Source organism: Belonocnema kinseyi, chromosome 3, assembly GCF_010883055.1.
Source record: "Belonocnema kinseyi isolate 2016_QV_RU_SX_M_011 chromosome 3, B_treatae_v1, whole genome shotgun sequence".
NCBI classification, from domain to species: domain Eukaryota; kingdom Metazoa; phylum Arthropoda; class Insecta; order Hymenoptera; family Cynipidae; genus Belonocnema; species Belonocnema kinseyi.
Window position 1 is genome coordinate 65,234,215 of NC_046659.1, and position 11,002 is coordinate 65,245,216.

General features: G+C 29.4%; 1 long non-coding RNA gene across 1 annotated transcript in view; it reads right to left on the bottom strand.

The window, feature by feature from the left end:
* Window positions 1-6,573: 6,573 nt before the first annotated feature.
* Window positions 6,574-11,002, bottom strand: part of LOC117169351 — a 56,297-nt gene continuing 51,868 nt past the window's right edge. The window contains exon 3 of the long non-coding RNA XR_004466651.1: window positions 6,574-6,795. This is a non-coding gene — a long non-coding RNA (uncharacterized LOC117169351). The remainder of the gene's footprint in view (window positions 6,796-11,002) is intronic.

The window sequence follows — 11,002 nt, forward strand, 5'->3', positions numbered from 1 at the left end:
GCAATATATTGAAATTCATTAAAATTCCTTAAAATCCTTGATATGATATTAATGATAAAAATTCTGCAAAATAGTAGCTTATGCACCAAGGGAGCAAAATGAAGTATTTGCAGCGAGTACGAATTTTGGGGGACGAGCGCATCGAGGGCCCAAAATCGTACGAGTCTGCGAATGCTTTATTGCTCCCATGGTGCATATACTATTTTTTAAAATGAAGGGTGCAAAATTCGCGTTATTGGATGCCTATAAAAAGGAAGCAAAGCACATAGCCTCACCATTACGCACCGCTCCGTCTCGGTCTCTCATAATGTACTTCTTGTATGGATCAGCTGACTTTCTCTCCCTATTATAAAGAGGGAGAGAAAGACTGGTTTTGCTCCCGCTTAGATAGGCATCCAGAATGCGCATTTTGTGCCCTAAGTGTTAAAAATTTGTTAAAATTTTTTTATAATTTTCTCAGTTTCTATTGAGTGTATGCTAACTCCGAACCGCCTTATGAGATGTGGAATAGCAATTCTAAGCTCGTTCAATTTTTTGAAATCCTTCAAAATCCGTGGACATAATTTTGAATTTTTTGAAATCTCTTAGAATTCTTTGAAATTCCATTAAACCATAGGGAATACCTTTATATATCTTACAATCCGTTAAAATGCCTGAAAATCCTTTAAAATTATTGCAAATATTTTGAAATAATCTTCTTAAATCTATGGTACTCTTACGAAGTCTATTTAAATCCCTTTAAATTCTGCATGTCCAATTAAAATTCCCTGTTACCTTTCAAAACTCATGAACATACTTCGGTATCATATGAATTTCTTTGATATCCCGTGATTTATTTTGAAATATATCGAAATCTCTTTAAATCCATTACAATCTTTTAAAATTCCTTGATAATACCTTAAAATCCCTTCAAATCTCGCTTACGGTGAAAATAATTGACATATTTTTGACATATAGAGTAGAAAATATAAAATCGCAAGTAAAAGAGAGGGGGTCATAAATCTTAGGAATCCTTATAATAAAGGGGGAGGGTTCTAAAATTTAAAAAAAATCATCTCGTAATTAATGGAAGTTCCATTATTACCTTAATTCTGAAAAATATAATTGAATTTGAGACCACAAATTCTGGTGCACCATTTTAGCAATATTATGCAAGATCATATTCTTTCCATATTATTTTTGCGTAATTAAGAAGATGATTTATGATTAAATTTTGTAAGAAATTTGTTCACAGAAATCTTTTTTCGAAGTAAGGGTTTCGGTTTTATCGAGAAGGCCCGAGGCCGGATAGTCTTGCTTAAGCTGTCACATAATTTGATGAGCGAGAGAAAGGATCCAAGTGCCGGTGTATTACAGAGTATCTTTGGACTTAAATCTTGATGAGTTTGGAATCCCATCTAAAGTTTCTCTCTGGCCCGGCTGCTTTGGCTCAAAATCCTTTTGATTTTTTTGGTGTTCGGTTCGTTTGACACTTGATAGTGCCGGCGTGTGAGCACGTGTACGAACATGTGTATATTTATATGTTCGCAAGAATTTTATAGTTTATATATCAGATAAAATTAGATGCAATTATATATGGCCACAAACGTGAATTTAAATGTCAAGAAACTAATCATTTTTGTTTTCGCCTTACTTTTCTCTGTCAAGATATATTAGAACATTAATATAAATTAAGAATTTACCAAAATTACGAACAAATGAAAGATAGGTAACCATTTTTTACGATGAAAATTGTCTAGTCTTTATAGAATTACTGTTTTGTTCAATTGAAAATTGAGTAATTTCATATAAGAAGTTTTCAAAATTGAGAAATTTTAAATATTAGGCCATATAAATTTAAAAAACTAAAATTAAAAGCCTTTGATAGTAAAAGGTATTATAGAGAGAATGATTAATATTACATTACAAATAAAGCTGAGACGTTTTAAAAAATAAACCAGTTTTAAACTAAAATACATTTTTGCATTTGTGAAATGCCGAATTCAAAGTATCAATTTTTTCTGATTTGAATCTCTATATTAGTGAGGAAAAGAGTAACCTGAAGTTTCATTCACTGAAATTTTATTTGAAAAAGGTGAAAAAATCAAGTATTTAATGCTCGCCGTTTCTCAGTGCTGCGTAGATTAATAGTAGCGATAATGGACAAAAGTAGATAAAATTCTACGGCAAATCAGAAAAAAAGAGAATACTCTATTTTCAATGGTTTCTAAATTATAGCGTTTCAAAGGAAATCTATTCTTTTGACATATTTAGCTAAAAAAACGCATTCTAAAAAAGTATAAGGTTCTATCCTAATTAGACCGCAACAAACCTGCTCAAAGTGGACTATTTTTTCACTGGTTTTAGCACGGATGTTTGGGGTGAAATTTGTTGAAGGTAGATTAAGCCAAAAAATGTTATATTTTTGGTTGAAAATTTATTTCTTTGGTTAAGAATTATTTCTTTATATTAAAAATCAATTGTTTTAACTAGAAATGTATCTATTCCTTTTTTTCAAAAATCTATCTTTTTTATGAAATTTAGTGATCTTGGTTGCGATATTAATTATTTTATGACTTTTCAAACATTTTATTCTTTTTTCATTTTTTCACAAAAGCATTAATGATATAGTTTTTTTAAATAGCTTGTCTGTGAAGAATTACACGTATATTGTTTGAGATTTTTTAATTCGTGACCTAATAAGGTCAGAATATTCCCTTTTTTTACGCATAATTTAATTTCATTTAATTATTGCTAGTGATTCTTCAAAGATAAGCTATTTTCAAAGAACTTCAACAAGAATTTTTTCGAAAATCAATAAAACAGAAACGACTAGAATCTTCGGAGAGTCATAAAATTAATCCTTAAAATTTGACCAATTTAATTATTTCAATAAAAAAATTGTTTCAAAAGTTTAAAGTGAGAGGAAGAAGTAAGAATGGAGTAATTTTCAACTTAAATTTTGTAATTTAAACTATTTCAATTTTAAAGCGAAATAGAACAATCACTCGCTTTCCAGCTTACAAAGGATTTTGGTTCTCTTTTTAATATTGACTTTGGGTTACGCGCACCGTATTTCGGTAGACCTATAGGCCCGCACCTTTTAAATAAAAAAGTCTATTTAATTAATTTAATTACTGGCTATAGGTATGTATACCAAATTTATTTAAGGAGAACTAAAGTGAACGAGATTCTCCTCCGCTGCGTTCTTCATCTTCCATTTCTTCCCCATTTGATGATTCTTCTTGCAGCAGCGCTATCCTCAGATACGATCTTTTCCGTTTGATAAATCACTGCCGGAAATTCCGGCAAAAAGCGCATTACTCGTTCGCGCTCTATATGCTTAATTGGCGAACACCCGTTAGAAATTAAGAATTTTTTACGAAGAGTTTCCAGTTTTGTTATAAATACTCAAGTACGAAAAACTTCTATTTGCATCGATATCGACCCTAAGGGTTCATTCAAAGTTCATTAAAATCATCGGCAATTTTCATTTGGTACATATTTTTGGACTCTCAATGTTAAAATTTTGATAATATTTTTGAAGTTTATATAAAACGTAAATTAAGTACTTGGGTTCCCTTCCGAATTTCATACTACTATTTTTGTTCTAATATTATTGCATACGAAAATTAGTAAATTGAATGTAAGGAACTGACATTTGAGGAACAAACATTCAAATCATTTTGCATTTCTTAACTTTAAAATATTAAACTACATTTATGTATTTTTCGAAATTAACGGACGTGGAAAACCATCTTAACTTGCAAATCATTTCTGTTGGTCTTGGATGCATGACCCAACCTGATGCAACTAACACGCTAAGAGTGTGGCGCCTTCTAGCTGTTTGTCATTTTTGTCTCAACACATCCTCTTTTTCAACACCCCGCGGTTTCTCTCATCATATTACTGTGGAGGCCACCAGTTCAGTCAATACTGTAAAGCGGGGGGTCTTACATTGGGAGTTCAGTGTATATTGTATATATATATATATATATATATATATATATATTGATTCTAATACTGAACTGATTTTCAATTTACCTTTAACTTATTCTACTTTGTGCAAACAAATATTATGTATACAAACAAAACCAGTGATTAATGTTTCTGTTATAACTTCTTTTTTCGTTTTAAATGAAAGTAATTTTTTAAAATTAATTTTTCAAATCTTGCTCGAGGTCTTGCTCTACAAACTCAAATTTGATTATTAAAAAAGTAGTTTGAATTTTCTTTTTGCTTTATTCAGGAATGCTTTGATGCCAAGATTTCATTTCTGCGGCACTTGCGTTGGAAACAATTTATTTACGCGAATACATTTTGCCCTTGACGGCGCGCGACTCAAGCGCGTGCTACGCTGAGGACGAAAGACAGAGCTCTCTTTGTACCGCCTATTTATTTATCTGTCAACAATTACGATGGGACGTGGCCTACGAGAAATCACTCGAAAGTCCGGAAAAAGTCGCTGCACGTGATGTCTAAATAATTAATTCCAATTATATAAGCTAGCCGAGGGAACGCCACATTCTAAATAGAGATTAAACATTCCGTACTCCCGAAAGAAAATAACTTGAAAGTCATTATAAATCATTGTTGAAAAGAGCGATTAATAATTTTATAATCAAATTGCAAAAAAAAAATTCAGACTTACATGAAACCTTATTCAGGGTGGTCGTTTTAATTGTGGAAAAGAATTGCGTGTTCTTGCCCTGTTCGCAAACATTTTTTTTAACGTCATTTGGAGTAATCAAAACTAAACTGAAAATGAAAATACTCAAAGTAGGAACTATTTTGAATTATAAGTTTTCAATACTGAAGTTTAAAGTTTTTTAGATAAAACGCGTAAGACACGTTTAGAAGTAAAATGGAAGCTTATTACAATTTTAATTTAGAAAATGTTTAATAAAATATTTCCGTTAAGCTGCAATTTGAAAATTTTAAACTTTTATAATTTAAACAGTCCAAAGTTTTCTGATTGCAAAATATAAATCTACAGTATCATTTTCAATTCTGTAAATTGAAGAATAAATTAATAAATTTGTAAATTTTAAAAATTATATATATTTAAGTCAATTTAAGTTAGAAACATAGAAAATTGAAAGTTTAATTTTTTTTTAATTAACACTTTTTAAATAAGAAAGATTATTTTAATTTTAAGTCGTGTAATATTTGAAGTTGTTCAATTGTTCTGTATGCATAAAAAATCAATGCTTTCTTTTACAGATTAAAATTTTTTAAACCTAACAATTAAAATTGTAACGTATAATGTTTAAGTTAAGTTAAGATTTGAATGCTTAATTTATAATTGCTCAATTTAAATGGGCAGTCAAATAAATGCTAAATATTAAATAATTCTTTTTTTTATTAAAAAATTGCAAATTGAATGGGGGAAAGATCGAATATTTTAGACTGAAACGATATTTGAATTATATTTGAGAGTTTATAAAAGTGTTTAATTCTAAATCTATCATTTGAAATGATTCTAAAATCGAAAATAGTTTGGAAAAATTAAGTTGTTAGAAATTTGAATTGTCTTGTAAAATTAATTATTGTACAATTTTAATAACTCTAACCACGGTTTATTTTTAAAATTTATTATTTATTCTACATTGGCAGTTGATTTAATTGGACCTTTTTATAAAAGACATTCAATTTCAAACGCGTTTAACTAAAAAAGGATGCTTAAAAATGAATACCTAAAAAGGACCATTTTTAAAGTAAAATATTTTAAAATTATGCAATATGAAGTGAATGACATCATAATTTAAAAAGTTAACAACTGAACTTAATTTAAAAAAATTGAAATCGAACTCTTTTTAAATTGCATTATACCATGTGATATTTTAAGTGATTGGATAGATTTTTCTTCTAAAAATTTGTCTATTCTCTTTAAAAATATAAACTCATTGTCATTTCCCGGTTGCTCAGTCCAGGGGCCACCCTCTCATTTTTTATTCTTTGTGTATTTTTAACATTTGAATTGTTAAGTTTGACTCTATACTATATGAAAATAAAAAATAGGTTGTTTAGTGAGAATTAGATTGCAAAATTTTCTCATTTTCTTATTTTAGAACCTAGTCAAAAGATGGACAATTTTCTTACATTTAAAATCTGAAAGGGTAAAAGGTTCAGCATTTTTATTGGACCTTTAAAATTACAACTTCATATTTTAAAAAACGACCAAAATTTATTGTAGGAAATTGATTTTGAATCATATAATTTATACACTTCCAATTTGAAATTATTATATATCAAATTGTTAACCTGCAAGCGTTCCGATTAGAAGTTAATAAATTTGAAAGAATTTTGAATTAAAAGCTTTAAACTTTGGTGTCCTTATTGCGAATTATTATTAATTATACGACTTATATTTTAAATCGAAAAGTATGAAATTATATTTGAAAGAAGTATGGAACAAGGAAAATGGAAAGAGGGGGAAAAGCGGAAAAATATTGTTAAAAATATTCATCTATCTGATATCGTGATTCAAAAATATATCGAGTATTGAGTTAACGATAATTAAAATAATTTTTGTTTGTCATTTTCATAAATTCATAATCATCTTTATTATGTCAACATATAGTCATCGAGTCTTTCACACACATGATACCTGCTTGATTTTTTTTATCAGTGACCATTCCTGGCGTCTACTTAGGTTTTCTTTTTTTTATTTCAGCTTCACTGTTGAATTCCGAACAAAATCAGCTTTCACAATGATCTCAGAATCAAATACATCTGTCAAATCATTGTGAAAACCAGTTTCGTCTAATTAAGATGATCCCAGAGTTGATATACGATCTTCTTGCACCACGAATTCTGTAAAAGAAAAAGAAATCAAATGTAATACTATATTTCATTGTACAATACAAATTATTATTATTATAAAAATACATCCGTCTCTATAAAAAGTATTTACTTCTATGGACTTTTTCTTATGCATACAGGAAAAACTAAGATTTCAATTTTTTGTATGCAATTTTCTTACTAACTCATTTTGAACTTCGACTACATATTATTCACCAGCATCCGCTCTCATTATCAATGTCAAAAGTGAAAAACAATTGACTTGCTTTCAATTATCGTATCGTTCAAAATTGTGGTTTAATTTGGTTTTAGTACGTTTGTCACGGTTTTTTTAATAAAAAAAAAAACACTTTTTCTGTATACTGACTCTGATATTTGTCAAAGGTCAATGAGCACTCACTAGCTAAAGGTTAATGAACACTCACTAGTTTACATGAAAGATCACTGAACTACAGACGATTGCAAATTAAATTTCGTTAACAGAGATTCGTCAATCACGATATAATGTTATGAAGACGCATACAGAATCAAGAAGAGAACGAAGATTATCACAGAGGGTACCCAATGATACTTATGCCTCGTAGAGTAAATATTATTGGAAGCATTTGAATCCGAATTATTGAACGATGATTTCCCGCATTTTCTTTTTATTTTCTTACATATAAGAAATATACTTTCATAAATTTTCCTGACAATTTTAAGTACGCACTTGAATTTCTACGAGTTAATTTTTTTTTACAAAGTCAAGTATCCTATTTCAGGATGAAATCGATATGCACTTTTAGGGACAAAAATTTCACTGAACCTTCTCATTTTCGTTCTCGAGAAAAGGAAATTTTACTCTATGCTAAGAATAAGTTGTTTCGTTTCCATGAAAACTCTGATAAGCGAAGTTTACGAGCCAAGTGATTTTTTCCACATGAAAATTGAGAAACCATACAAGATCTGAGAATTTAGGTAAAAAAAAGTACACTTTTTTATGGTGTTGATTTTTATAATACTTAGACAAAGTGCTCAAAAATTAATATTATGGAATAAATTGTTACTTTGGAAATAAATTACAATTCTTTCATAATATGACTATGTGTCATAAATCTTATCCTGTGATCGAAGATCTTGTAAAGAATGTAAAAGTTTACATATCACAAAGAGCACGAGGATACCCAGGAATGTGAGGCACGATGATTAGAGATATTTAAACCATCTTCGACCGCTAATCGATATCCATTTACAAGAAACTAATTTTGAATTGAGAACGATTATGAAAAACAAAGTTTCTTAACATTCTATACCTGTACACAGAAAAAAACTATAATCTTTTTTACTGAAAACCTGGTCGAAAAACCTAAAAAAACTTAAAGTCTATAACATTAAAGAGAAATATATTTTTTTAGAATATAAATTAATGGTAAAATGGAGTGTCAATATAGCAATTACTAATATCTTCTGTATAAACAATGACTGTGAGAAAATATATATCCGACACTATTATAAGCAAAAAAACTATAAACCTCGAAGTCATCTTATCCATGGTCACCTCCTACTTATTCGTAACACACCGATCTCTTTTTTTTGGATAAATTTATAAGAACAAATTACATGTTTCTGAAAATTTCTTCTTTTATTACTCGAAGAAAATTCTCGACAGAAATGAACTTCTGGTTTTCTATCTTAAGAAATTACAATTTTTCCTTAATAATATCCTTCATTATTCCCGGCATGAATATGGTCATAATTCCCAAAAAGGTTTTTGATAAAAGTTAAAATCGTGAATAAATTAGGAGGATTACTTTTGAATTTTCTGAAGCCATTTCTTTATTTTTCATTTTACAACCTTCAATTATCAAAAAACAATTATTATTCAGTATTTTATAAGTTTAACATGTAAAAGAGAGTTATTGAAAAATTTTTATTATTCTTATGAAAAAAGATTTTTTACATCTGTCGTAGTTTTAACGAAGTTCTAAATAAGTGAAAAAGTTACTTTATGTCCGAATCATGTTCCGAAACATGATTTTACGTTTAAAAGAAAATTTCAGGTCGAAATTTACTAACTTCTTTGAAGTCTGAAGAATTCTTAACGTTAATCCTCAACGCCTTCAGGTGATATTATCAAGAAATATCCCTAGTGAGTATAGTACACTCACCAGTCGTGTTGAGGGTTAAAAATGAGAAAATTGAATATTTGTATCATTAAAAGAATTTTAAATTTCAAACATCCTAGCATCCAACAATGCAGTGTGTAAAAAAATATTTTTTTGTAATTTAATGTTTTTTCAGTTCAATATAAAAGGATCCAGAAATATCGAAGGGAAAATTATCATTGATGTTTTCACTGATGTGCACTACTTCTTACCTTTTACTTGATAACAAAAATTCGAAAATTAATTACACAACTAATAATTATGGTCATTATTTTTCCTATTTTTTCGCACGTCAACTCCATTTTTGCCTAACAGCTGAGTGGTTCACGGGACTCAACATCCTGAAAAAAGGAGTATTAAAACTACCACGCAGAAGCCGTGTTCACACTTCACCTACGACCGTAAACAATAATAAGGTAGCTGGGTGGTCAAAAGTCGTCCGTAACGATTCAATAATCTTCGACCTTTAATTTCAAATATTCCCTCCAGTAGAATAGAAATAAATTTATTACTCGCCCTTTTTTGATTGAAAAACATTGAAGAAAGTAGAAATAGCAATTACAATCGAATTTGTGCGCTTTTATGGGGTATTATAAATTAAAATTGGTCATTAACGATCTCGAGGGTCTTAATATTATTTTGCACGTGCGTTATCTAAAAGAGATATTGCCATACTGGCGGTTGAATGGGACTCCGATAAAGATATGACATGACTTATGACCCCATGAAGATTCACTAGAAGCACCATTTCCTTCCATAAAATCAAAAGAGCGAGATTCGCTCTCAATCAGGGTATCCCAGGAAATCCGTTCGTGATCATCTGCCCCTAAATGACACTTACTGTTTATCTTTATTGGATTCTTTGATTCGTTCTTATCAATATCATTAACTCACCGTTGACTCTCATTAAGTCTCTTTCCCAGAATTCAGACTTAATTTATCCAATTAACGAGAACCCCCCCCCCCCCTCCCTAAATGTAATGAGAAATTTTTTCAAACATTATAACTCAAGTCATCTTCAATCCATTCAGAGTCTAATGATTAATCATTATTAAATCTTTGACTTCATTCATTCACAATAATAAGATCCAAAAATAAAACCAATTCAAAAAAGATAAATCAAACGTTTGAGAAAATGTTTAATATAAAAATTTAAAGAACTCTGTAATTTCTGTTACATCAACCAAACATCAGTACCGACTGTGGAAATCATGAAGACGCCGGGTGGTAAGGTAGAAAATCAAGAATATTATCTACCAGCGATAAGTACTTTCTGCCTTACCAAACAGTTGAAGTGACTTATCAGTAGAGCAACGTAAAATTTCTACATTACCGACACATTGAAATTATCATTGTACAGTAGATTCCTGTAAATTTTTATATATTCACCCTAAACATTTCATTATGCTTAGAGTTTTCTTCTCTTGAAAATGAAAGATGTTTCAAAAGACAAATCAAAATTCATCAATAATTAATTTAAAAAATAGAAGGTTTCTTTTTAGACTGGGCGCCATTATGTACGAAATATAAAAAAATAATATATTAATGAAGTAAGGATTTTTTTCTAAAATCTGAAAGTTTTCCGTTCGCTTATTCCGTTGATGGGACATTCTTGAGACATGAGTGTTATTCATATATGATGCTCGATTACATAAACCTTATTTTCTGTACATATATAGCGATCGCATCAAACACTGACTACGAAGCAATATGAAATCAAGCGAGAAGTCGAACGGTGTAATTGTGGTGAGGATTGAGTAATTAAGGCGAAAATAGAACAACGTAAATTGAATTTCATTGCTAGAAACGAGAGTGGAATTTCCGAATCAAATGCTACTTGCATGTCAATAGGATGTGCGTCATTTTTTGGCTTTCAAGATACCGAATAGAGAAAACTGTAGGAAAATTTAGAAAAGAATATTCAAAGAAAGATATTCATTGGCTCTCAGTCAAAGAAAATTTTCTTTGATTCAAAAGAATTTCTTTGCTTCAAAGAAATTTTTTATTGTTCCAATAAAAATGTTGTATTTTATTTAGAATTATATTCTTCATTTTGAAGTTGTTTCTGGTTAAAT